General features: G+C 41.3%; 1 long non-coding RNA gene across 1 annotated transcript; it reads right to left on the bottom strand.

The window, feature by feature from the left end:
• Nucleotides 1–1,588: 1,588 nt before the first annotated feature.
• LOC121818951 (uncharacterized) lies at nucleotides 1,589–15,024 on the bottom strand. The gene is made up of 3 exons (XR_006059019.2): nucleotides 14,971–15,024; nucleotides 2,963–3,003; nucleotides 1,589–1,839 (listed from the first exon to the last, which is right to left on the bottom strand). It is a non-coding gene; the product is annotated as an uncharacterized LOC121818951 (long non-coding RNA).
• Nucleotides 15,025–16,017: the final 993 nt, after the last annotated feature.

Here is a 16,017-nt window from a genome sequence, read left to right as displayed (position 1 = left end):
ATTGAGAGAAGTTTAACAGCATCCCTAGCATCTGCTCCCTAGATGCCAGGAGCATCCTTCCTCTCACTCCTCCCCTCCATCCAGTAGTGACCACAAAACATGTCTCTAGATGTTGCCGAATGTTCCCTGGGGGGCAAAATGATCCCTGACTGAAAATCACTGAGCTAGACTACCTGTAAGACTCTGGGTAATATAGCCCTGTCTTCTCTGTAGTTTCTGATATCTTTTTCTTCATGGAATGACTTGTCATTGCCTTTCACACATTTTCATCTGTCAAAATTATGCTCAAAGTTTATCATATGTCACCGCCTTCATGAATCCTTTCTGAGACTTCCCAGCATTCAAAACTATCTCCCAGAAAAATAAATTATTCCCTCCTCTGTCCTCCAAGAGCCTTGTGTTTATATCCCAACTGCATCATTTATTGCTTTGTGTTTATTGCAATTAATTAGTTAGATACATATTTTTCTTCCTCTTTTGAGTGAAATACCAAACATACTATCTGAAACATTTGGAGCACAAAATAAATGTTAATGAATTGAGTCATTTCGCCATGGCCTTACAAAAAAGTTGCACCCTTTGCATCTATCTTGTCATTGTCTCTTCCTGTACACAGAGAGGCACTTAATGCTATCTTTGCTTTTGAACCATCTCTTTTCCTGATAGGTCTTTCTCTTTTAACTTACTGTATCCCCCAGAGATGTTTCAATTACCAATGTTTCTCCTTTGAACTTCAGTCTTCATAGCCACTCATCTGGCTGTTTTGCAGAGGCAAAGTCACCAGGAAACCAAGTGGTCCAGGGTCATTTGGCTTCTTTGAGGCAAATCCAGCACTTGAATACAGTCTGCAAAGCCATGCTTTCTACACTGCGTTCCTAACAGATGGTCTATTGGAAAGGGCCACTGAACCAAAAATAGGCCTGTAATGGCTTATTAAGAGGTATTTATGGAGAGAGAGAGAGAGAGAGAGAGAGAACATACTTCACAATGTCCAACAATGATATAAAATCAGTAACTTGCAGTTATGTGAAACTTTTTTAAAAAACTCTTTATTTATATGGCTGTTGCACAAAATGTTCCTTACGGCCAAGGCTTTCCTTCTGATGGAGAAGAAATATGCCTACTGCTGTGATATCATTTCTGAGGTTTTAAGAGAGCCTCTGTTTTCAAAATTTTTCTCCTTCCTGATCTGCAGACTCTAGACAGTGCTTTTCTGTCAAGCACTTTCCTGTGGTCTGTAGCTACACAGGGTCATTGGCTATACTTCAAATGTAAAAGTCCATGCAGGAGGACTTGATATACATTTGCATAATTTGAAGGAATTAATATATTTGAAGGCCCTTTTAGATGAAGTTTATTATCTATTTATTTTATTAAAAACAGGTTTTGCAGGGAGGTTTAATGGTAGAATAAGAGTAACTCAAGTCAGAATTTAGAGGAGAGGTGACAGCTAAAGAGGAGAGTGTGAGAACTCAAATGTTTCATTAACATAAATGAGGGGCCCTTGGTCTCCCTAGGGATAGTGTAACCAAATGCAGGTTAGACCACTTATTGTTTGCCAGCCAATAAAATGAGGGACAAGAGTCAGTAGAGAGAAAAGATGGTTTATTCAAAAAAGCTGGCAATCTGGGGAGAAGGTGGACTTGTGTTCAGAGACCAACTCTGGAGATTCTGCTCAGCCATGGCAATTTTTAAAGGGAAAAAAGGTGGGGAGCGGGGGTAGAATCTCAGTTAATCATTAAGGCAGGAGGTCAGATTCTTTGTCATTTTTCCGTTGATTGCAGACCTGCTGACTTCTCCTAATGGTCCTTGGGATGTTGTCTTGCTCATATGGTCCACCTGAAATTAAATGTTCTCTCTTGTCTGTGTGGTCCACTTGCAAACTTACTAAGGGAAGCTAGGGGTAGGGGGCCAGTCATTTCTTAACTATTTATTTCTTCATTCTTACTCCTAATTCAGAAAAGGAATCAACAAGTTAAGCAAGGCTTTGTGGATGTTTAATAAAGCAAAAATCAAGAGCTAGGTTAAATGGTGCCTAGTGATCTCATCTTTATGATTAAGATCTAAAGAAAACAACGATGAACAAACAGACAAGGGGCAAAGGAGCTGCTTACAATAGGATGTAAGTCCCTGGGACCCAGTAAAGTGAGAAAGGAAACCAGAAGCCACCGTTCACAGTCTGGCTCAAGCTTAAACTTAGATACACAAGATCCTATGAAATGTGGAAATGCAAGTTCAACCAGAAATCTCTCCCAATCCCTTGATGAACTGTTATGGTTTCATCCATAAATAAATATCTTTTATGAATATCATGGAGTCTGGAGCCAGAAATTTATATTTGTCAAATTACACACACAAAAGAAATTGGTGTTAGAAAGCACTTCATTATTTTGATACATTTATCTGTACATGTTTAGCTTCCTCTTTATTTATCATGATTTGAAAAGAAATATTGTTACTTGCCAGTGGATAGAGTTTACCATATATTTGTCACCAGTGATATTACTCAACATCTGCACGTGTAATTAAAGAGATGAAAAAAGTAGGTTGCAGTTCTTCATAGATGGAAAAGATGGAGTGAGGAATTATTTTTGGAATTGATGAGATGATGTTTGTTAATGGTTTGGAAAATAAAATAGGATTAGAAATGAAGATAGCTACAAAGTTATCCTAGTCTTAGCCTATTACATTTCTGTCAGGAAATATATGTGAAGCCAGATATTTTATGGCTTTCTGACCTCACAGAAACTACAAAGTTAACTCATTAGCAAGTAAAGAGTTTAATTACACACACACACACACACACACACACACACACACACACACACACACACGCACGCACACACACACACGTTTCTCAGATGGTAAAGAATCTGCCTGCAATGCAGGAAACCTGGGTTCAATCCCTGTGTTGAGAAGATCCCCTGGAGAAGGAAATGGCAACTTACTCCAGTACTCTTACCTGAAGAATTCCATGGACAGAGGAGCCTGGTGTGCTACAGTCTGTGGGATCACAAAGAGTCAGACATGACTGAGTGACTAACACTTTCACACACACACATACACACACACTGTATCTCAATAAACATCTTAGACTACCAGAATCAAGGACTTAAAGATCATTGGAAATGGATATACTGAGAAATAAAAATACTTTTTTTCAAGTCACACAGCACCCCCATTGATCTCTAACCTTTTCATTCCTCCCACCACTGGGGTTCTGCTCATCTCTTTAGGCTTGTGATGACTGAAGAAGGACTGAGTAATGGGAAGAGGGGAAAAGATAACCTGAAAGGTCCTGGGGTAAGCAGGAAAGCCCCCACATCCTACCATAGCCCCAAGTCAATTTCTCTGGGCTCTTCCAGTTGGATGACCTCTGATGCAGAATGATGCTCAACAATCTCTGAGCAGATCTGGGACTCAGAGGAGAAGAGGTTAAACCAGAACAAAGTATTGAAAACAGTGCTGGATCTGGAAGTCATCTGGAGTTTCTGCCTTATCTAGGAAAGATACTAAGGACCAATGAAGCATCCTTTACTATAGCTACTTTCTCGGGGACAAGTCTTCTGTTATCCTGCTCAAAGGGCATCATATTATTGTGTTTCCACTTAGATCACCTCCTGTTACTGATTCCTCTCCTAAAAGATGATGCTATGAAAGTGATGCACTCAATATGCCAACAAATTTAGAAAACTCAGCAGTGGCCACAGGACTGGAAAATGTCAGTTTTCATTCCAGTCCCAAAGGAAGGCAATGCCAAAGAGTGTTCAAACTACCACACAATTGCACTCATCTTACACGCTAGCAAAATAATGCTCAAAATTCTCCAAGCCAGACTTCAGCAGTACTTGAACCATGAACTTCCAGATGTTCAAGCTGGATTTACAAAAGGCAGAGGAACCAGAGATCAAATTGCCAACATCCACTGGATCATTGGAAAAGCAAGAGAGTTTGAGAAAAACATCTATTTCTGCTTTATTGACTATGCCAAAGCCTTTAACTGTGTGGATCAAAACAAATGGTGGAAAATTCTTCAAGAGATGGGAATACCAGACCACCTGATCTGCCTTCTGAGAAATTTGTATGCAGGTCAGGAAGCAACAGTTAGAACCAGACATGGAACAATGGACTGGTTCTAAATTAGGAAAGGAGTATACCAAGGCTGTATATTGTCACCTTGCTTATTTAACTTATATGCAGAGTACATCATGTGAAATGCTGGACTGGATGAAACATAAGCTGGAATCAAGATTGCTGGGAGAAATGTCAATATCCTCATATATTCAGATGACACCACCCTTATGGCAGAAAGCTAAGAAGAACCAAAGAGACTCCTGAGGATGGTGAAAGAGGAGAGTGAAAAAGTTGGCTTAAAACTCAGCATTCAAAAAGCAAAGATCATGGCATCTGGTCCCATTACTTCATGGCAAATAGATGAGGAAACAGTGAGAGACTTTATTTTCTTGTGCTCCAAAATTACTGTAGATGGTGACTGTAGCCATGAAATTAAAAGACGCTTGCTCCTTGAAAGAAAAGCTATGACCAACCTAGACAACATATTAAAAAGGAGAGAAATTACTTTGCCAACAAAGGTCCATATAGTCAAAGCTACAGTTTTTCCAGTAGTCATGTAAGGATGTGAGATTTGGACCATAAAGAAAGCTGAGTACTGAAGAACTGATGCTTTTGAACTGTGGTGGAAAGACTCTTGAGAGTCCCTTAGACGGCAAGGAGTTCGAACCAGTCAATCATAAGGGAATCAGTCCTGAATATTCATTGAAAGACTGATGTTGAAGCTGAAGCTCCAATACTTTGGCCACCTGATGTGAAGACCTGACTCGTCTGAAAAGACCCTGATGCTGGGAAAGATTGAAGGTGGGAGGAAAAGAGGACAAAAGAGGGACAGATGGTTGGATGGCATCACCAACTCAATGGACATGATTTTGACCAAGATCTGAGAGTTGATGATGGACAGGGAAGCCTGATGTGCTGCACTCCATGGGACTGGAAAGAGTTGGATACAACTGAGCCACTGAGCTGAACTGAATAAATTAAAGTGATGTTATTTTATTCAATGTCTATAAAATACATCATATTCAAACCTGCTAAGGAGGCAATAATCTAAATATGTCCTAATATACTTTTGGATTATCTTTTTTGCAAATATGCTGGAAGACAATTTGTTAATATATATTATAAATCTATAAAAAAGGAAATGTCAAATATGTTCATATCTCTAGACCCAATAGTTTTGCTTTAACCTGAAGAAATAATAGAAGACATAATCAAAGATGTAGTTATGAGACTGTTAAGGGCTGAAGTATTTCTAAGATCCTGTACTTGAAATCATAGAAACAAAGGGAGAAATAAATTATTAGAGATGTTTATCTACAAAGTATTGCCTTTATGGGGCTTCCCTCGTGGCTCAGATGGCGAAGAATATGCCTGCAATGTGTGAGACCTGGATTCGATCCCCAGGCTGGGAAGATCCCCTGGAGGAGAGCATAGCAACCCACTCCAGTATTCTTGCCTGGAGAATCCCCATGGACAGAAGAGCCTGACGGGCTACAGTCCACGGAGTTGCAAGGAATCAGACATGACTGAACAACTAAGCACAGCACATTACCTTTATAACATGAAAAGGCTCAACAACAAATGTATCTTAAAAATTCTAATCAGAAAAATCTGCAATTGAATCCTATTTAAAGTCAGGTCTCCAGATGTTCAGAAATACCTAATTAGTAGTATCCAATTTTAACTCTAGTTTATTGCAGAAGGAAGAGTGAGAAGTGAGGTTGGGGTTTGCATCCACAAACCCCCAGTGCTACTAAAGCAGTTAGGGAAATGAGCTGTTTCAAGGAGAAACCTATTAAAGGCAGCTAATGCAAACCACCTTCTATGACATGGAAGGACTTAGATCTGCTCCTTTGGCCACAGTCACCTGAGCTGACACAGCCGACATGGGAAAGAGGGACACTTTATTTTGAGTGTGGCTGCCATGCCACAGCTGCTCTTGCCATCTGTTTTGCCTTTGATTCATATTGTTTGTCATTTCCCTTGTGCCTTTTTTGCAGGCTGCTGTCCAGTGCTCATTTTTAAGTGACTTCTCTGAGACCATGGAATTGATGGTCATAACAGCACGATTTCAATTCTATTTTACCTGGAGGGCTTCGGTTTCAGAAAAAGAAATCCAAGTAATATATCAGCAATTCATGTGGGGCACTGAAAGTTCAATTCAAGAAGTTAATCAAGTTTTTGTGATCCCTTTGTTCTGATGACCTAGTTAAGTAACACAAAGATGCTAGAGGGGATATATTTCAATTGATTGTAGACTGAAATATAGAGACATGGTTTAGATGGTACATAAACCTCAAGTGACAGCTAAGAAGTAGGTATTTTCTGTTAAACGTCAACCATATTTTTTTGTGTCTTAATTTCTCTGACTTTAATGGTTTATGTGATTGGCGATTTCTGTCTTTTTCAGAGCCTCAAAGAACAAAAACAAGTTTTAAATAAAATAATCAACCATTTTCATTCACTCTTTTGTTCAAACACGTGGGAACCTCCTTTGAGCCTGGTTCAGCATAAGATTGGAGGTATAGAGATGAGTAAGGGGCATTTTTCCCCTTGAAATAGTGAATAGAGACAACTATGAATTTATTTCATCACCAGGCTAAACAAACATGATGAGAAGATTCAGCCACTACCACATTGAGGCAATAGCAGTGTAGATCCAATGGAAGAAAAGCACTGAGAGATTTGCTGTAGAAGGAGGGAGCATAAATGAAAAGGGAAAGATGGAGAACTGAGAACCTTGGAATTCTAAAATAAAAGCTATATGGAGTAGAGTAGTTTTGGCATCTGTAAAGGAAATCAAGTGACCAGTCCCTTCTTTTTAGGTCATCCACAAGGTAGTTTGTTTTTCATGTCCTGGAGATCCCTGTGGGAGGTGTTTTGAGAAATTCTCATAACAGTCTATATCCTCTTCTGACAAAGGGAAGGACATCCTTCTTCATGTCCAACTGTACTTCTGCTATGCAAGATCCATTTCTTGCTCTGCAAAAAGTTGATAATAGCAGTATCTGCAAACAATATCTGCAAACACTCAGCGTGCTTTGTGGGAGGAGTGTTTCATTTTTCACCTTTTAAATTCTTACAATAAGCCTGAGAGGCTGGTGTTTTATTATCCTCATTTGATAGACGAGGCCTTCAGATCTATAGGATTAAGAAATGGGAAAAAAACCACTAAGTGGTATGTGCATATTTGATTCAGGCTAATCTGACTTGAGTCATGGTTTAATTATGGAGGATTCTCAAGGAACTTAAATAGAACTATCATATGATCCAACAATTCCACTCCTGGCTATATAGTCAGAAAAAAGCCAAAAATATTAATTAGAAATGATACACACACATCAGTGTTTATAGCAGCGCTTACTTACAATAGCCAAGACTTGGAAACAACTGAAGTGTCCATCAACAGATGAATGCCAGATATTTCTGACTTTCTCCCTTTTCAAGAATCTAAAAAGATTACATTTCCTGGCTCCCTTGTGGTGCAATAGGGACCAACAACTAGTTTAGCCCTTTCGTTGAGTGTGTGTGTGTGCGCACACACACACACACACGAGTGCATACGCTTAGTTGTATCCAACTCTTTGTAACCCCATGAACGTAGCCTGCCAGTTTCCTCCATCCATGAAAGTTTCCAGGCAAGAATACTGGAGTGGGTTGAGAGTGCAAAGTAATTGTTGCCATGAGATTTTCTAGAATTTCTCTCTCTCGGATAAAAGCTAGCAATGTTCAGTTGACAGCTACTCTCTTAGCCTGGGTTTCTGAGTTCAGTCCAGTTCAGTTCAGTAGCTCAGTCATGTCTGACTCTTTGCGACCCCATGAACCACAGCATGCCTGGCTTCCCTGTCCATCACCAACTCCCAGAGTTTACCCAGACTCATGTCCATTGAGTCGGTGATGCCATCTAACCATCTCATCCTCTGTCGTCCCCTTCTCCTCCTGCCCCAATCCCTCCCAGCATCAGAGACTTTCCCAATGAGTCAGCTCAGGTGGACAAAATATTGGAGTTTCTGCTTCAACATAAGTCCTTCCAATGAACACCCAGGGCTGATTTCCTTTAGGATGAACTGGTTGGATCTCCATGCAATCCAATGTTCTCTCAAGAGTCTTCTCCAAATATATGTGTTAGTATACTGTATTGGTGTTTTTCTTTCTGGCTTACTTCACTCTGTATAATCAGCTAGGAAGATGGCAATGACGACCCTGTATGCAAGACAGGGAAAGAGACACAGATGTGTATAACGGACTTTTGGACTCAGAGGGAGAGGGAGAGGGTGGGATGATTTGGGAGAATGACATTCTAACATGTATACTATCAAGTAAGAATTGAATCGCCAGTCTATGTCTGACGCAGGATGCAGCATGCTTGGGGCTGGTGCATGGGTATGACCCAGAGAGATGTTATGGGGAGGGAGGTGGGAGGGGGGTTCATGTTTGGGAACGCATGTAATAATTAAAGATTTTAAAATTTAAAAAATAAAAAACTAAAAAAAAAAAAGAGAGTTTTCTCCAAAAAAAAAAAAAAAAAAAAAAGAGTCTTCTCCAACACCACAGTTCAAAAGCATCAATTCTTTGGTGCTCAGCTTTTTTAATAGTTCAACTCTCACATCCATACATGACCACTGGAAAAACCATAGCCTTGACTAGACGGACCTTTGTTGGCAAAGTGATGTCTCTGCTTTTGAATATGCTGTTTATGTTGGTCATAACTTTCCTTCCAAAGAGTAAGTGTCTTTTAATTTCATGGCTGCAATCATCATCTGCAGTGATTTTGGAGCCCAGAAAAAGAAAATCAGCCACTGTTTCCACTGTTTCCCCATCTATTTGCCATGAAGTGATGGGACCAGATGCCATGATCTTCATTTTCTGAATGTTGAGCTTTAAGCCAACTTTTTCACTCTTCTCTTGCACTTTCATCAGGAGGCTCTTTAGTTCCTTTTCACTTTCTGACATAAGGGTGGTGTCATCTGCATATGTGAGGTTATTGATATTTCTCTTGGCAATCTTGATTCCAGCTTGTGCTTCATCCAGCCCAGAGTTTCTCATGATGTACTCTGGGGTGACAATACACAGCCTTGATGTACTCCTTTTCCTATTTGGAACCAGTCTGTTTTAACTCTGAAAAACAGAGTCTTTACTTCCCCATGATGGCCATGAAACAAGAGACAAACAAGAGACAAAAGCAAGAAACAAACTCTTTCAGTTTTAATTAACTTCATTTTAAGAATAGTCACTGTGGCATATTTTAACATATCCTGACCAGCACAAACTCTAATCTGTTGCACTTTCAGACAAGCGATTGTATTTCTTTCCTTTCTGTTCTCTCTGAGCTCTGGAGTCATGATTGAATGAGTAATTCAAGCTTTGCTCTTCTGAGCTTTTATTAAGACCATAAATGTGTTAGTCTCTCAGCTGTGTCTGACTCTTTGTGACCCCATGGACTGTAGCCTGCCAGGCTCCTCTGTCCATGGAATTCTCCATGCAAGAGTACTGGAGTGGGTAACCATTCCCTTCTCCAGGGGATCTTTCTGACCCTGGGATCAAACCCCAGTCTCCTGAATCGCAGGGAGATTCTTTACCATCTGAGCCACCAGAGAAGACCAAGACTATAAACAGATCATTTGAAAATGACTATATCCACATCATGAAATTAGCTATGTGTATTTATTGAACAGTTAACTTGTATACTTATTATCAGTCCCCACTGGGAAGTCTCATGTTTATTATGGAAATGTCTCTTTGATTGTATAAAGGTATAGTTGAGATAACTCTCCTTCTATATGAGCCTTGAAATTATGAAATCACTGTGGAGACTTGGGTTATTTCCTTGGACTCTTTCCTAGGCAGACTGTTGTTAAATGTCAATGGCTAAGAATGTTTTAAGATATAATTCCTAAATCTGGATATATTCAAAATCATACAGGGAGTTTTTATAGATCCAGACACCTGGACTCCACCCCTACATTCTAAGTCAGAGTGTTTGGTAGGAGACTGGGGAAACTATACTTTAAAGGAATCAAGAAACCTCAACTCCAGAAGTCATCCTTGGATAGTGCTGACCACAGTCAAGTTCCCCTGTTTTAAAATACTCTTCTGTTCATGAACCCTCACTGCAAACATACACTTTGAGGCATTTGGGTGTGTTCTGATGGGTTGAGACAGAGTTATACCTCAAAGTCATCAAAAGAGGAATTTCTTAGAATCCCAGGGAAACAAGCATGAGCAAACTGGGCAGGAAATAAGAGCAGGAGGTAGTGTTAGCTCCACTCATCTCCTGCATACTAGAGGAACCCACTGAGTGAAAACAGCTTTCCTTACACAGCATTTTATCTTTACACTGTCAGAAGCATACAATCAAAGCCTATGTGTACAAGGCAGGAATTTGAATGAAGCAACCAGTTTTATTTTTTGGAGTAAAGAGGAGTCTATTTCATTGATTCATGTTTTTAAACACTAAGAAAGACTAGATCTAGAGTTAATAGGACAATCTGGAAGGCAGACTTTTTGTGGCAAGACTCATGCACATGTCTGAGTAACACATACTATATCCTTGTCATGCTCTTTGGAGACACAAGGTAGCCCCAAGGCAGATCTCAAGTTCCATTTCTAGGTCATATTATACACAGACACAGTCTCCTTCCCTCTCCTCTTTTTACTTCCAAACATCTTTGCCAGCACCTTGTTTTTTGATTCTCATGAAGGTCCATGAAACATCCTTGGTGGCCCTGGGTTTGGAAGATTCTCCTAGAGAAAGGAATGACAACCCACTCCAGTAGTCGTGCCTGGAGAATTTCATGGGCAGAGGAGCCTGGCAGGTTACAGTCCATAGGGTTGCAAAGAGTCAGACACGACTGAGCCTCTCACTGGAAAAGCCCTTGAGGCTGAGAAAGATTGAAGGCAAAAAGAGAAGAGGGTGACAGTAGATGAAATAGTTGGATGGCATCACCGGTTCAATGGACACAAACTTGGGCAGACTCCGGGAGACAGTGAGGGACAGAGGGGCCTGGTGTGCTGTAGTCCATGGGGTCAGAAAAAGCTGGACATGACTTAGCAACTGAACAGTGATGAAAGGTCCATAGTGTCAGAATTCCACATCCTGTTTTCGCTGAGCCTTTAGTTATGACACTTCTTCATCATTATCCATGAAAATACTCTCTTTTCTCTCTTAAATGTTGTAGCAGTATGAACACAGGTTGGAAAAAAAAATTCCAGACACAGAGTCTTGCAGAAATGACTGAATTTATTAAGAACAAAGAGCAGGGATAATGTGGGCACTGTGAGTGCAGTGGGCCAACACCTCCTGACAGGCCAGGGAGAGCTGACCAGACACTGTTAGAAGAGTGAGTCAGCTCAAGAGAGAGCTGACACTTCCTTGGGTTCAGTTCAATTCAGTTCAGTCGCTCAGTCGTGTCCAACTATTTGTGACCCCATGGACTGTAGCATGCCAGGCCTCCCTGTTTATCACCAACTCCTGGAGCCCACCCAAACACATGTCCTTTGAGTCAGTGATGCCATCTGAGTTTGAATAAACTCCGAGAGTTAGTGATGGACAGGGAGGCCTGGCATGCTCCAGTTCATGGGGTCACAAAGAGTCAGACATGACTGAGTGACTGAACTGAACTGAGCATATCCATTGAGTCGATGATGCCATCCAACCATCGCATCCTCTGTCATCCCCTTCTCCTGCCTTCAATCTTTCCCTGCATCAGGGTCTTTTCTAATGTATCAGTTCTTTGCATCAGGTGGCCAAAGTATTGGAGTTTCAGCTTCAGCATCAGCCCTTCCAATGAATATTCAGGACAGACTTCCTTTAGAATGGACTGGTTGGGTCATGTTGCGATCCAAAGGACTCTCAAGAATCTTCCAACACCACAGTTCAAAAACATCAATTCTTCTGCACTTAGCTTTCTATGGGTTAGTAAAGAATTTTTATAATCTCAAGACAAAGAAAATTCCTGCTTCAGGTTGGCGTTAGATAATTGGTTAGGGTGCTATAGGGTGAGCGTTGAGGTGGGCATTTTTGCCTAATATGGGGTCAGGAAACCTGCTGGTAATGATAAAGGGGCTTTTGGCAAAGTTTACAAAGGGGCTCAGTCAGTTTCGAAGGTGACCTTGGTTCTGGGCTCTGCTTCTGCGGCCTTGGGGGCAGGACTCTCCATTAAAGATTCTCGGTATTAGTTATTCATAATTTTATATACAGAATTAAATGATGATCAATGACAAATATCTTTTGAATTTATATATCCTTATATTTTTCCTTTTCTTTAGGAATTCTAAGCCCAGTGAAAAGTAGTCTTTTTAAAACAGTATATTTGAAAGTTTATGAGTTTAGAGGCAGAGAATGGAGGGTAGAGGGGATCATCTCTAGTTGGTGAACCAAATTAGCTCAGTGTAGCTTACACAACAACAACAACAACAACAACAACAAAGGCACCCAGAAAGGCAGCCCATTTTCTTTGAAAGGAGGTAGGACAAAATATAAAAGATAAAAAGAGAGACAAAGGATTAGGGACAGAGACCTGTCCCGGGGAGGAAGTCGTGAAGGAGGAGAAGTTTCCCAATACCAGGAAACCCTCTCACCACTGGGTCTGTGGGAAAGTTTTGTAATCTCAGAGGGCAACATAATCAGGAGGAAAAAAAAAAAATAAATACAACCCACAGATTATGGGTCTAACTGCAACTCCCAGTGGAGAAGTAGCCCAGATGCTCGCATCTGCCTCCAGCAAGTGGGGGCTGAATAGGGAATCGTGGCCTGCATTGCTTAGGGCAAGGACCAGGCCTGATGCCCCGAGGACAATCTGAGGGAGCTAATGTGAGATAGCAACCCAAACTGTGGGGTAGCCAGAGAGAAAATTTAAAAAAAAGAAAGAGAGAGAGAGAGAGAACTTTCCCATGAAAAGCCCTAACTTAAGGCACTGCCAACCCGCTCACAGAACAAAGGACTGAGGGAATACCAGAGGAGAGCTAGCTGGCTATGGACTGGCCCATCTCCTACCAGAGGCAGAGAGGCAGGCGGCAACAGCCAGAGGCAGCAAGGGGCAATCTTGGCCCCAGAGACATCATCCTCTACCAAAATGAAAGCAGGTTCCCAGTTGCTAACCAAGTCTTCCTGGGATCCTGGATGGTTGACATCTGCTGGGAGGGTCACAGCCAGAGATCAGCTCCCCAGAGGAGATACAGGGCACACCTGAGACTGTGCTCCCACTGCGCACCCAGGAAACTGAGTGGCTGGGAAGCGGGAGGTGATAAGACACACTGCCCTACCTGGGGATAGTGCGCTCACCAAGCACCTAGTTGCTGGAGCTGTGCAGGCCTAGGAAGGGCACAAAAAGCAGGCCAAACCAAATCTGTGCCTTTGTGGAATATCCAGGAAACTGAACCTGAGTGGCTTAGACCTGGGAAGTGCATGCCACCCAGGGCCCACTTTAGACAGTTCTCCTGTAGAGCAACCTGGAGCCTGAGCAGTGTAGACTGGGAAAGCACACATACGGTGACTGGGGGCAATCTCAGTGTGGCCAGACACTGCGAGGACTCCCCATACATGCCAGTGATATTTGTTTGCAGTGTTCCTCCCTCCCCACAGCACAACTGAACAAGTGAGCCTAAATAAATGACCACCTCTGCACCCTTGTTCAGGGTGGAAATTAGACACTGAAGAGACTTGCAAACAGAAGCCAAAATAAACAGAGGGGACCGCTTTGGAAGTGACAGGTGCGACAGATTAAAACCCTGTAGTTAGCACCGACTACATTGGAAAGGGCCTATAGACCTTGAGAAGAAGTATAAGCTGGAACAAGGAACTATTTGAAACAGAACTAACCCTGCATTGCCCTCAACAGCTCCAGAGAAATTTCTAGATGTATTTTTCTATTATCATTTAAAATTTTTTTTAAATTTTAAGTCCTTTATTACTCCTTTAATTTTTATTTTTATAACCTACTATTACCTTGCAAAAAAAGACGCTATTTTTAAAGCGAATTTCATATATATATAACAATTTTTGTGATTTTGTTTTGCTTTTTAATATTGTAGTTTTGAGTGTCTAACCTCTACTCTAGATTTTAAATCTTTGCTTTTTGATATTTGTTACCAATTTTGTACCTTTAAGAATCCAGTCTTCAGTACTCATAGGGGTGTGATTACTGGCTTGATTGCCCTGTCCCCCTTTTGACTCTCCTTTTCCTCCCCCAGGTCACCTCTACTTTCTCCCTTCCCCTCTCTTCTCTACCCAATGCTGTGAATCTCTCTGGGTATTCCAGGCTATGGAGAACACTTAGGGAACTGATTACTGGCTGCTAGATCTGTCTCTCTCCTTTTGACTCCCCCTCTCCTCCTCCTGGTCACCTTTATTTCTTTCCTCCCTCTTCTCTTCTCCATGTAACTATGTAAAACTCTGGGTGTCCCACGCTGTGGAGAGCACATAGGGAATTGATTACTGGCTAGATTTCTCTCTCCCTTTTTGATTCCCCCTCTTCTCCTCCTGGTCACCTCTATCTCCCTCCTCCCTCTTCTCTTCTCCATGTAACTCTGCAAACCTCTCTGAATGTCCCTTACTGTGGAGAATCTTTTTACCATTAACCTAGATGTTTTAACATCAGTGTGGCATGGGTGGAGAAGTCTTGAGGCTACTGTAAGAATAAGACTGAAAACCTGAGGCAGGAGGCTTAGATCCAAAATTGAGAACACCAGAAAACTCCTGACTCCAGGGAACATTAATTGACAAGAGCTCATCCAAAAAGCTTCCATACCTACACTGAAACCAAGCTACACCCAAGAGTCAAGTTCCAGAGCAAGGCATACCATGCTAATTCTCCAGCAACACAGGAACATACCCCTGAGCATTAACATACAAGCTGCTCAAAGTCACATCAAACCCATGGACACCTCAAAACTCACCATTGGACACTTCATTGCACTCCAGAGAGAAGAGATCCAGCTCCACCCAGCAGAACACTGACACAAACTTCCCTAACCAGGAAACCTTGACAAGCCACTCATCCAACCCCACCCACAGGGAGGAACCTCCACAATAAAGAGGAACCACAAACTTCCAGCATACAGAAGGGCCACCCCAAACACAGCAGTCTAAAGAAGATGAAAGGGCAGAGGAATATTCAGCAGGTAAAGGAACATTATAAATGCCCACCAAACCAAACCAAAGAGGAGGAGATAGGGAGTCTACCTGAAAAGGATTCAGAATGATAGTAAAAATGATCAAAAATCTTGAAAACAAAATGGAGCTACAGATAAATAGTCTGGAGACAAGGATTGAGAAGGTGAGAGAAATGTTTAACAAGGACCTAGAAGAATAAAAAGAGTTAATCAATAATGAATAATGCAATAACTGAGATCAAAAACACTCTGGAGGGAACCAACAGTAGAATAACTGAGACAGAAGATAGGATAAGTGGGGTGGAAGATAGAAAGGTGGAAATAAATGAAGCAGAGAGGAAAAAAGAAAAAAATTAAAAGAAATTAGGACAACCTCAGAGACCTCTGTGACAATGTCAAAGGCCCCAACTTTTGAATCATAGGAGTCCCAGAAAAAGAAGACAAAAAGAAAGGCCATGAGGAAATAGTTGAGGAGATAAGAGTTGAAAACTTCCCTAAAATGGGGAAGGAAATAGCCACCCAAGTCCAAGAAATCTAAGAGAGTCCCAAACAGGATATACCCAAGGCAAAACACCCCAAGACACATATTAATCAAATTAAAGAAGATCAAACACAAAGAACAAATATTAAATGCAGCAAGGGAAAAACAATAAATAACACACAAGGGGATTCCCATAAGGATAACAGCTGATCTTTCAATAGAAGCACTTTAGGCCAGAAGGGAATGGCAAGACATACTTAAAGAGATGAAAGAGAAAAACCTACAACCCAGATTACTGTACCCAGCAAGGATCTCATTCAAATATGAAGGAGAAATCAAAAGCTTTACAG

Source organism: Ovis aries, chromosome 3, assembly GCF_016772045.2.
Source record: "Ovis aries strain OAR_USU_Benz2616 breed Rambouillet chromosome 3, ARS-UI_Ramb_v3.0, whole genome shotgun sequence".
Lineage (NCBI taxonomy): Eukaryota > Metazoa > Chordata > Mammalia > Artiodactyla > Bovidae > Ovis > Ovis aries.
Note: the sequence above shows the minus strand (reverse complement) of the source record. Positions and strands in the feature narration are given on the sequence as shown.